The sequence below is a fragment of the Sinocyclocheilus rhinocerous genome, unplaced genomic scaffold, assembly GCF_001515625.1.
Source record: "Sinocyclocheilus rhinocerous isolate Xijiao unplaced genomic scaffold, SAMN03320098_v1.1 scaffold1615, whole genome shotgun sequence".
In the NCBI taxonomy this organism is placed as follows: domain Eukaryota; kingdom Metazoa; phylum Chordata; class Actinopteri; order Cypriniformes; family Cyprinidae; genus Sinocyclocheilus; species Sinocyclocheilus rhinocerous.
The window spans coordinates 330,258-343,175 of record NW_015645292.1 but is presented as its reverse complement, the minus strand read 5'-3'; the positions used below and the strand labels follow the sequence as shown (position 1 = coordinate 343,175).

Here is a 12,918-nt window from a genome sequence, read left to right as displayed (position 1 = left end):
TTTGTGATATCACAAATCCTGGAAAATATGCGTTGTAGTCCAAACGAGTCGTTCGTTGTAGTTTTTGAAAAGTGATTTCTGTTAAATAAAATATCTCCTTTTGAAGTGGACTTTGAGCTTTATAACTTTGCTGATCTTTTTTATGCTCAAACAGCAACATTACAGACTAACTAAAGTTGAAAAATTGAAAAAGCATAATAGGACCCCTTTAAAACAGTTTTTGTGTTCAGGATTTTTTGAGCGGGCCTGAAATCATGTCTCGATGATGCACTGGAGCCACATTTAATACTGCTTTACATGGACTTTAAGGATCAACTCTCGAATAGCATGAGATTGTGCAAGAACAGAATTACAGAAGGATGATCTCGACACTGACGCACCTACTCTACGATTAGCTGTGCAAACTGTGCAACTTTAAATCGACAACATTGCAAACACAAAACTGTGACTCTTTAAATGTGCAAAGAGCCACAAGCTTCTGTATTAAGCAACGGATGTGTTCACATCTATATGCATTCAAGTATAATCAGGAAAATGGTTTGCTTGCAGGGTGTAACCGCACCAATTGTCGGCCATTCCTGAGAAACAACTCATCCTACATAACAGATGTCACACAGGAGAGAGAGAGAATGGAGGCCCTTTGAAAAAGTTAAAAGTCTAGCGGATGAAAATAAAACCGGAAAAAGCTGGATATTAATAATGTATAACTGCCAACTGAAAGTGTTCACATGCCATCCAAAGAAAAAACACATACCACTGAAAGCTAGTTTCCGTTGCGGAGTTTTACCGAAGGTGATACAATTTTTAAACTAAAGAAACTTGCTTTTCTTGCTCTGGATCAGATTTGGTCACGACTACTGAACTTCAGCGCTGTGACATTCTTGATTTAAAGCACTTTAAAAAGTACCGCAAATGCACTTCAAAGGAAAGGCCACATATCAACAGAATCCAAAAGGTATGAGTAATTTACAAAAACAGACCGAATGCTAAACTCCAAAGGTCAAAATGAATGTTTGTTATGACTGCTGTCTTACTGGGAGTCTTGACTGACGTTTGTGGAGCATTTGTCTGCATTCTGAAGCATGATATCAGTCTCCAGTATGGTGTGTTGACTAGTGATCGACCAATATGGGTTGATAAATAGAGAATGAGGTGGCCAATGTCAAATTAAAAGGCAATATATATGTGATGTAAGGTACAAATACAAATTATTGCAATTGGATAAACATGCATGCAGAAATTCACTAAAATATCTGAAAACCAAATTGGACATTATCCATTAACAAGTCTAGTGGGTAAAGCCAAGTGGGTAAAGTTATCAGCCAATGTTGATGGTCTTGAAATGGGCAAATATCATCCAATTCATCAGTATATCACTAGTATGGACACAAGTGAATTTGTCATTTCATGGCAGGTCAAACTGTGCTCTGAAGTTTGGACAGAGTTAGCAGTGTCTGTGTGTTAAGACGACCTCTCGCTGTTTGCTCTTTAACAAACAGAGTAACAGCCAGGCCTTTTAAATGCTTTTTAATATCACCACTGGCCTTAGGATAAGTAGAAAAATGAGAGAGAGCGAGAGAGAGAGAGAATGGGATATGAATGAGGAAAAAGGAAAAACAGGCCACCTTACATACATAAGTCGTCCTGCTTTTCTAATTTTCTGAGTTGGTTTTACCAGGTTAACAGCTAAATCACAACATGCTAATTATATAAATGCAGCTAGTAAAACATCAACATTAAAAAATTTTTTTTTTTTAAATACGTAAACTGTCTCCTTCACAAACTGGTTGTTAATCTGTTTGTTGCTGTGCAGAGCTCATAATGGTGTCCATGGCCTGTAATTTAACGGCTATAGTTCACTTTGCTTGAGAGCAGTGATTAGTCTCTGGAGTCACATCTTGACAATATTTTCATAACTCACTAATACAACTTATAATAGAGCATATAAGAGACCAATAGATCATAAGGAGCCCTAGAGACTTCTTTCAGTCGGGTTATGGGGCTTGAAACCCTTGCGTTATGGATTGGCAAGGCGACACACAAGCGTTTACCCAGAACAGAGTGAGGGACAGAGAGAGAGAATGGCAGAGGAGGCAGAGAGAGAGATTATAAATAGAAGTCAAACACAGGGTGAGCTATGGGCCACAATTATGAGCTCTCATGCTGCAGCCTGGGATGTTGACGACACAAGAAGAGCACAAAATATACAAAGAGGACACTCTCGTAGTTGCACACCAGCCACTAACAAACAAGTAGCAAAAATACCATGGTACAGCCATGAGTCTTTGGACAAGTAGCTCTGTATTATCCATGTACATACCATGGATAATTGTTCAGTACCATGGTATGTCAAATCTATAACCATATGTACCACCATAGTACAGCAAACTGTAATATATAATAGCAGCAATTTTGCCAAGATTTTATCTCTCTTCCCTACACGATTATTAATCTTTAATTTGTCCAAATTCACTTACATCTCCACTCATAATAATCTATAACAAAAACAATAGCCTAATTCTCTCCCTTTGTGCCCAATTTACTGCAGCGCTTGTATCTTTCGCTCCGTAATTATTTCCCCCGCTCATTTTTGTCTTGCCGAGATAAATTATTTAGGTAAAGGAGCTAATCTTGGTCATTAGTTTTGCTGTGGGTCAGAGAAAAACCAGTCGCGCCAGTGAGGAGGGGGAAGACTTCGCGCATGCGCACATCCGCCGCTCTACAGCAGCGCATGGGCCAGTTCGCATTCCAAACTCCACACATCACAAACGCTCCCGGCGCGAATCTCGATAACGGATTTTTCACGGTAAAAACACACTCCGTAGGGTCACAGATCTTAATTCTGAGGTAAAGTTTGCTCGACACTACATCAGGTTCGTATTCTAGACTGTGTAGGGTCTAAGAGACCTCAAACTCTAGCTAATTTTATTAGAAATGCTTACAAATAGGGTTTCAACGTGATAGTACGTTTAAAAAGTCCTTATTAAACATTTAACTAATCGAAATTATAGCAAGCTTAAAAGTCCTTATTAAACATTTGACAAATCGAAATTATTTGTCGCACATACAAGGATCCAGGACTCTAATAGTGAGGCAATAAAGTCAACTTAACCGTTCGGTGGTTTGGTTAGCGTTACACAGATGTGAATTATATTCATAATACACGTCCAAAAGAGGGAGATGGCTTTAACTCGCTGACCCACAAGGCCTGAAGTTGTTTTTTATTGGCAAACCGTGAGATTATCCCCGTTAGGGTTGTGTTGGGAGTCTAAACAAACGATTCCCTCACGCCTGAGGAAACACATTACAAATTTCCATCTGAATGTCCGTCAAGCTCCTAACCGTCACGTCGTGATAACAATGGAAGACAGGGACCATGAATAGTCGTCTGAGATGTCGAGACCAATCGTTTTACTAGGGTCTCTTTCTTAAACCCTGAAGAACCATCAGTAACCAAAACCCACCAGTCCACGATCATTAAAAAGCCTGCGCGAGCTCAATGGTCATGTAGGGGCAGATCACGTCTGTCAACTTCTAGCAAATGGTTTATATAGTTTTCATGCTCCGCACAGGATCACATACATGCAGATCCATTGAAGACCAAGAAAATGAATAGTAGCCTATGTAGGCGCTTATACACTCCACACCCACGGACAGGCAGAACCTTCAGATGCATCGCTTCCATAACCAGTTCTGCTGTTAACGCCCTTTTAACACTACACACCGTGACTAATCAGTTATAAATCAATTAGAGCCTATCGATTTTTACCAAAAGCAACATGTGGTCCTCTCAGATGAGGGTGCCTTTTAGAGAGCTGGATGGAGAAACAGGATGGGTAACGTTAGTTTAAAAATAGCCCCTTAAATAACACATGGTTCCGAGAGAATATTCAAATCGGAGTGTTCATGCACAACATTCCTGAAACGTCCAGGTCTCTATTTACGTGCGAATTGCTCAAAACGCCAATGGAATGTCAGTTTCTTATCGTTCTCAGTAACTTTGACCTAACCCTACCAGAACAATCCCTCACCATGCCGCTTGCTGTTGTTCTTCTCTGGAATCGAAATGCTTTGACAACGCAGTCAACCACGACCCGAGTTTGTTTAGCTCTACAATGTGTTTGGAAAGAATACAAACCGGATCAAGTAAACCAAACCGATATGTTTTAACGCTGCCATTCAGCCGAGCGCTCGAGGAAATGTAATCTGTAATAAACCGATTCCCAGCCTTTCATTACAGGTTACGCTCTTGTAAAAGGACTGTGTGAAAACACATTTCCAACTAATTTACCAGGTTCCAGCAAGCCAGAGATCTAAGTGTTTACAAAGTATCTAAATGTGATCAATGCTCAAAATCCGAACGCCGGGTTCTTAAAGTTTCGTACGGAATAATCCGTGGTACTCGGGTAGTGTAAGAGCCAAATGCTGGTTTCCACACTTGAACACCACAGCAGTGCTTAAATTACACACTACACGAGTCTCGTCTCAACGCAGCGCTGGGCTACCAAATCCTGCTTTACAAAACTACTCCCATGAAGATTTCTACTCACATTTCTAACCATTTAACGTAGACAGTTCAGGTAATTCGTTTATGGCACTTACACGTTCGAGTGATCCTTGGATGGCATGTCCTAGTCATAGTTAAATTCCCAAACTCGCCGAAATATCCCGTTCCGTAGCGCGAGTGGAATGCGTGTCGGCGTTCAGAACGCGAGCAACCTCGGTTTGAGCAGCGCGAGGACTGGCTGAGCTGGAAACGATCAATCATGCGCGAGGTGCGCGGCCGGACGCTGCTCTAGAGCGCCACCTCGCGGCGTGTAAAGCCACGACACTGTAAACCTTCTTGTGAAGCTGAAGTTTATTGGCCAAATCAGTTTGCACTTTGGAGGAGGAAATTGTTGTAGAGAATTGATCCCGACATTAAACACAACACAATGTAGTAAAACATAAAAATGCACAATAAACAAACAAACACAATATATTACAATTACTATAAGTTACATTTCTCAAAAATTCAGAACCTTAGCATTTTTTGTTTTCATTTAAAGATTTTACACAAATCATTACAGAGCAGCAATCAAACTGATCCCTTTGTATTATCAGTGGCATAAAACCACAGGAAACTCTCTTGTGCTGAAAGCATTAACATAAAACATCTCTGAAATGATCCCTAATAATAGCAATAATGTGATGGAGTTAAGTACAGACTGGTGTGTTTGTGTGAGCATGTGATTACTTGAATACAGAACAAAAGCTCTCTCAGGCCACAGAGTCGATTGATCCGCTGGTGGCGACATCACTCTCACGCACACACGCACGCCAACTTCACAGACTCAAACATTGTGTGAATGCAAGCAAACATGTAAATATAAGTATTTATCAATATAAATAATTCACACAAAACATTATACTACAAAAGGCTAGAGCTGCAACAAAGCCAGATATTGATAGATACTCTGATATTGCATTTCAAACGATTAATGTCTTCCTTTCATGTCTTTTTCAAAAAAACAAAAAAAAACTTGCCAAATCACATCAAAGTGTTTGTACTGGCCAGGAAAAGGAAAGCACTTGATGACATGTCTTAGTATACAGGACAGATCTGGACAGCATCTGGCTCTCAGTTAATTGTGCTCATATTGGATGATCACTTAATAAAATAACATTAATATACTGCATGAATTTATTTATTCAGGTCACTTGACAACAAGTGCAACATAACCGCACCAAGAAGTTATTTTGTACTATAATTTACCTCAGCACATGCTCACTGACTGGTCATCATCACCCAATAAAGTGTTGACCCTCTGTTCTTCTAAATCCTGTTAGAGGCACAGCCACATGGCAAGGATTGGCAACCCTGCTGGGATGAGATTAGACAAGCTATTAAAACACACACACACCAGACCATGTTAGTACAACCATCCACCACATTCCACTACTTAAAGAGTGCAGCCATAAGAAGATTAACAACTCTGTTTTCTGCACAGGTGTCATCCTGACATCCGCACACCACCAGAGGCACAAGCGTCGTTTAGTAGCAATGGCTGATTTTGTCCCCACCACACTATGAAACAGCTCAAGGCAGGGATAAATCTAATACAGAGGAAGCATCTTCAGTTCTTCTAGTGTTTGTTACAGTGAGTGGTCATCCAGCACTGGAATTAATGTTTTGCTGAGTGGTCGTTGCAGACAGCAATAGCAGTGTTTTTTCTCACACAGCGCTCAGATTCATGCTACAATATAGGCCTGTATTGCTTTATATATATATATCCGTTCTATCTGTTCACAAAACAAAATGCAAATTCCATATATATATATATATATATATATATATATACACTCACATACAAAACAATGTGGGTTTATTAAAATAAAAAAGTTATAATAGCCTGGAATGCAACCCGAAACCCATCATATTCAAAGCAACAAAAACATTCCCACTCGACCAACCAGTCACACTGGACCTTTTACTGCTGATCCATGAATTTATCTACTGATTTACACTCTTAAAAATAAATATTCTTTATTGGCATCTATGGTTCCATGAAGAACCTTTAGAGCTATTGAAGAACATGAAAAGTTCTTTGGGAAACCATAAATAGTTCCTCTGCAAAACCCCCCTTTTGGAACCTTCCTAGGAGACTGACAAATGTTGGAAAGAAGTTATCAAGTTAAATGAGACACTTTGTTTACTATTTGAAGTAGTTGACAAGAATGATTGTTCCCCTAAAATTGCTGTTTAAATTATTTTTGGATATTTCTAAACCAAATCTTATTAATATTTCAGCTTGCAAATGACTAATCTATACTGAACTGATCTGTTTTTATTGAAACAGTACAAGTATATGAAATTATTTGTGCAAAACCTAATTAAAATGTACTAAATCATGCTATTTTGACTGTGCACCAGACTTTCTCCACCAGTTTTTTTAAACAAATTGATGCTCTTTTCACCTGTTTTCCACACACCTGTTTCTTGTGATTTCACCTGTTAAATACTTTGCATCTGTCTCTTATGCACCGTGAAGTCATGGAAGCACTGCTAAATGAAGCCTTCTTTTCTGGTTTGAGGGTACTTGTGCTTGCGTTCTTGGTTTCAGATTACATTTGGCCTCTTGTCTCACTGGAATTTGAATGGACTATTTTGGCTTTGACCTTGGACAATTTAATGTTTACGGTCTTTGCATTATGGCTGGAGCTGAGCTTGTTAAAGAGTCCAAGGCACTTGTTTAACCGTATAATTGTCTTATACCTTATAAAAGACCTTATAAAGTTTGCCACATCCATACATACGCAGTTCTTGCTGAATCGCTGTTATGTTGGCTGAGACAAAACCTCAGTCGCTGAATGTAAATCTATGATGGCTTCCTTTGAGACTCTATAATCACATCTAATTCCATCCATGGAGGAGACAACATCCTCCACTCGAGTTACAGGGCTTCGGATCACAGCTACAGCTGCCCATATTAAGTTCATCATGAGTCTATTTTTGGAGTCATAGTGTGAGGTTTTGTTTTGAACTCTTGTATTCTTGAGTAACATATCTAAATTGTATTGTTTAGGGTTAGTATTTTGATGGTGGAGTCTTATATATTTTTTGTAACTACTGTACATCTGGAATGAGAATGATTTTTGCTTTTCCTTTAAACAGCTGCTTTTCTCAGAATGACTGCTGTTGTGTCCCATGCCATGCCACAGTGTTTTCAAGCAGAAGACGGGTTTTCCCATTGAGCTTCGGTTTTTCCTGACCACTGTATCGCTGTGTAAGGCCACAGTTCTTGTTCACGGGATGTCTTTACTTCCATAAACCCACAGTGAAATAATTACTAGCATTTGAGAAACATTATGAATTCATCCTTTGGATGACTCAGTCCTCATTATTGAATATGACTCCATTTGATCTCAATTTAATCCCTCTTTTAGTACGCCACACCATGACAGCAGAACAGAAGACAGCCGACGCGTTGAAACAAATGAACATTTCTGAGATTTTCTCCTCAGATGCCGTCTCATTTTTACTGATTAAAAGATCTTTCTCAGATTTCAAGGCCAATTAAAACCAGCTAAAGTCATGCAAAAGGAGAAGACATCTTCAGTGCTATTCAAGCCACAGCTGATGATTCACTTAGATATTTTTCTGTACTCTGGTGCTTATAGTTTTATGTGCAATCAAGTCCTGTTCAGACTAGTCCATTGACAATTGATGGCAGTGAAAAGCTCATATAGAAAGCTGAAAGAAAAATGTACATGTTGTTAAAGCAGATATGAAAGCAGGAACAGCTGATCACAGCAATGACAATCACAATTCCTTAACCTCTCATAAGTCTCATAAAATGCCTACTTGCATAATTGGATACTGAAACTGCGCCAAGCAAAGCGGAATTTTGTGGTTTAAATAACGGCTGCACATGTTTAATGCTCTGTGAATTACACAATGTGGAAATGCACACGCTCCAGTCAAATCCTGTCCATATACAGAAATTAATTCAGAAATCAAATCAAGAGGTCAGATGAACATTTAAAAAGAAGAAAAATGAGTTGGAAAGCAACGTTTTAAAAAAGCTAAGATGACCTCTCTCTTCTATTAAGATGGTTTTCAATATAACATGACCCTGATTTCAACTTATCTTGTGAACTTGTGAAATATAACCTTTTACCTCTAATAACAGCAGTTTTTGGTAAAAACCACAAAGCCAGAAGAGTGTTTCATTTAGGATATGATCTGATGGTTGATTCTCTGAACATATTTGAACTTGAGGGTCAGACTCTGACGGATGTGTTTTTAGGATCAGATCTCAGAGGAGCTTCACTCGGTCAAAGTGAATGCTAAACAGAAAACAAAGATATGTTGATGTTTGCAGTTGCTCTGGGATCAGTTAGACATGCTGAATATTGCTTAGCATCTTCAGCTCACGTTGATAAGTGTGCAAAGTGTTTATGTGTGTTTCTTTGTGACCCTGGACATCATTTTGTGGCTTCGCAAGAACACAAATAAAGGGTCCAAAGTAGCAGTCAAATGTTTTTTATGACTATTTTTCCTATTTTAGAATAACACTATAATATCATTAAACCTATGAAATACCACAAACTGATGTAAACTATGCACAAAATGTTTTTGCCACCCTTTTTCTGCAGCTCTGTAGAATCTTGTTTGTTTGTGTCACTTCAGCACACAAATCCACAGATGTTTAACACCACGAGAACGAGCACACAGCTGAGACTTAAAACCAGCGGAGGGAACATCATGGAGCTCATCCGTCTGAGGACATTATTTGGCTTCCAATCACTGGATTGGACAAAGTTTGTGACATGTTTCTATACATCCTGGACTGTTGTGATATTGAGTGTTTTTCACTTCCATCTGTTATTGTACTGTCATCTTTTTCAGATTTACTGAGCCCTAAATGACACATAAAACAATGTCGTTGCTTTATATGTTGGTCAGATGGTCTCTTCTTGTCTAAGTGGGCATTCAAGCATTTTTGAATGACTAGGTTGAGTGAGAGATTCAATGACTCACTCACTGATTCTTTCCTGAATGAATGAGTGTTTTGAATGAATCGGTTGAATGAGTGATTCAATTGACTCACTCATCAAGTCGCCACCTACTGGTGTAACTATGTAACCTGTAGGAGGAGTCAGTATAAACTCTGACAGTCAGTCTGGAACAAAGACAGACAAGCGGAGTGATAAAAAGAGTATCCCAGTGTTGAATAACCAGTGTATAAACAGACTTATCAACTTAGAAATAGGAGGAACACTTCCCCAGCTCCTATTTAATATGCTGCTGATGTCAAAGATTGTATGTCCAATCAAACCCTTCAGTATTTAGGAAAAACTGGTAAAAGCTCATCAAATTATAATGATTTCTGAAGGATCATGTGACACTGAAGACTGGAGTAATGATGCTGAAAATTCAGCTTTCATCACAGGAATTAATTACACTTTACAATGCATTCAGGTAGAAAATAGCTATTTTAAATTGTAATAATATTTCACAATATTTGTGTTTTTACTTTATTTTTGAGTGCATAAATGCAGCCTTGGTGAGCAGAAGAGACTCTAATTCTAATGTGTCCAAACTTTGTACTGTAGGCTATGTTTTCAGTTCTGAATGACATACACTAGCTTTGGTTGCTCATTAACACTTATCTCCTGCTTGCCAAGACATCACATCCAGTGACTCATGACATCACTTCAGCCTTCTCCAAACACACACTCACTCACTCCCCCACAAACAAACCCTCAGAGCCATTCGTCTCTGTCATATAACAGTGACAGAAATAGGAGCACAGAGCAGCATCACACACGTTTAGCACCAATCAGTCACTGTCCATGCGCTTTTAATGATCTTCCATACCTCACAGCAGCTCTTCTGAGTATTTCAGGGCGAGGTGACTGATTTCCTCGCGGGCGGCTCTACCTGGGATTCAGAGCTGAGAATGGCATCTGTTTACACCTGGAGGTGTGGAGCTGATCCTCAAATAACTGTCTAAAGCAACAGAAGCATAGCGGAGATCTGGTTTCTGTGTTTAACAGTCCTGAGGCGGTTCAATCAGGAGAGCCAGATGAATGCAAACACACTGAGGCCTGAGCTGAAATGCTCAGTTATGACTGGGGTATTCAAATATTGTGTGTATGAAAGCAAACTCATCAATGCAAACATATACTGTAACATGCTTTTGCGTATTGTCATCTTACACCACGCACTCACACACACAGCTGGGAGTCTCAGGTAAACCTGTTTTCCACGCTTCTCATCTCCTCACAGCTCTTCATGCGGAATGACACTCAATCTCAAATGGTGTCCTCGGGCCACTGTACGGCTGAAGGAAGTGTTTCACATACGTGTGCAACATCACAAGTTTCTTATCCTCAGCTATAATGGATGTATTTCTGTTTACTTATGCGTTTTGCATGCTTTGTCAAGAAACAGTGTGCAAACTTTTCCTTTTAGAGCTTTCAAGCTGTGACAAATTAAATATTAGCATAAATGTATTGCATGGTATTTCAGCCTGTTCTGAATTAGTATGCTTTATTTTTTTCTAGGGTGACCATACATCCTATTTTTCCAGGGATTGCCTAAAAAGTCCAGGTTTTGGCTTTGTTTTCCTATTGTTTTCATACTTGCTGAAGGTATTGAGTGAAAAGTAGTTTGACCAATAGTGTGCAGGAATTGTACATAATCGACCAATCGTGGCATGTGAGAAGGCGGGATCTAGAGAACAGTCAAAGCAATGCAAATACGCACACATATAATGTATGAGGACTGTAGAGAGAACGCTAATCGGAAAACAAGGCCAAAACCTGGACTTTTTAGGTCATTTAAATGGTTTTCCTGTAGTAGTCAAAAAACAATCCCAAAGAAATCCCACAGACTTTAATTAACGGAATGTTCTGGGTTCTTTTCACGGACAGGAAGGACTGGAGTTCAAGACCTCTATTGATTAATGACATCACAGTAAACTACCACTGACCTTTGACCTTATTGCCTGCAGCCTTTTGAAAAATTACCAGCATTTGTAAAGAGCATTTAACCTCATTTGTATTTGTGGTGAGTAAAAGAAACGATGAAAACACTATGAATCAGATGCTATAATGAATGATAATTCACTTTAGCCCACAAGCCTCGACCTGATTGGCTGGTTTGTACAAACATTTACATATATGCATGTAGCAGATGTAGCAAAAAAATCAATTTGTCAATATATGTGATACACAATGCCAGGTTTATTAGACACCTAGAAATGTAATAGCCATGAGCCATGATACATTAAAGGCTTTTTAATTCATATTCAGTTCCATGGACAAATTTGTTATTTATTTATTTATTTCAATTTTTGCTCCAAGTAATATAGTTTTTGAAAACCAGGCTCATTGAGGGTTTTTTTTAATTATTATTATTTTTTTAATTTTATATTACAACTTCGATTATGGCTCATCCAGTCAGAAATCAAAGACTCATCTGAAATTATATTTGCTTGCTGTTCATCATATAAACCAATCATATCTCTTCTTGGAGTACGACTATTAACCAGATTCTTATGGGTCTGGAGCAACACGAGGGAGAGTAAATAATGGTTTTTGGTGAACTACTCTTTTAAGTTTCTGTGATCTTTTTACACTGATTGTGAGCTAAAGTTAACAGCTGCTTCACATATTTAAAACACATGTATTTCTAAATTTTGATTTGTTCTAATAGTGTTTCACTTCTAGAACCATGCTCATCTTGAGCAGAAACATCATTTTAAAACAACATTTTAATGCTCCTTTTTGCATCTTTATTTGAGCAATGCTTTATAGTTTATATGAAACTATAAACTGTTAGCAAGATAATAAGATAATGATTGACTGGCTATAATAACCATAATCAGATCATGTTTGTTGGCATGAGAGCATGTTGCGGTTTGGCATCTGCATTATTATCTGGCAAACTGTGATTAAGCCGAATATTTCCTGCAGATTACAGTTCAGCGAGACTCAAACTGTGCTTTCCTCCAGTCGTGCATCAGCATCAAATACTCGTTACTGCAACGAGTCGGATCCAATTATTTGACATTATACTGAAGCAAGTAAACAGGTCATAATGAGCGCAGAACACGGAGCTCAATGGAAATGACGGCGGAGAGGCTTTATTTTCATGAATATGCTTCCACGAGCGTTAAATGAGCTGTGAAATGAGATTCATCACACACACGGCGTTAAAAAAGTCTTAAAGCGTTTAAAAGGAAGACTGAAAGAAAGTAAAAAGCCAATCTCGCTTTCAGGAGGAAATCTGGATCATTACATTGACTTTTGGAAGCCATCAGAAGAGTTTGATTTTCTAATGGCGTAATGGTGAATGCATGCTTATAAATGCAAATACAGGACACACACACACACACACACACTCCCACACACACACACACACACACA

General features: G+C 38.7%; 1 protein-coding gene across 1 annotated transcript in view; it reads right to left on the bottom strand.

Moving 5' to 3' along the window:
* The window catches only part of LOC107705867 (plexin-A1-like), a 117,023-nt gene extending 112,200 nt beyond the window's left edge, over positions 1–4,823 (bottom strand). The window contains exon 1 of the mRNA XM_016509373.1: positions 4,603–4,823. The gene's annotated coding sequence lies outside the window, so the exon portion shown is untranslated. The remainder of the gene's footprint in view (positions 1–4,602) is intronic.
* Positions 4,824–12,918: the final 8,095 nt, after the last annotated feature.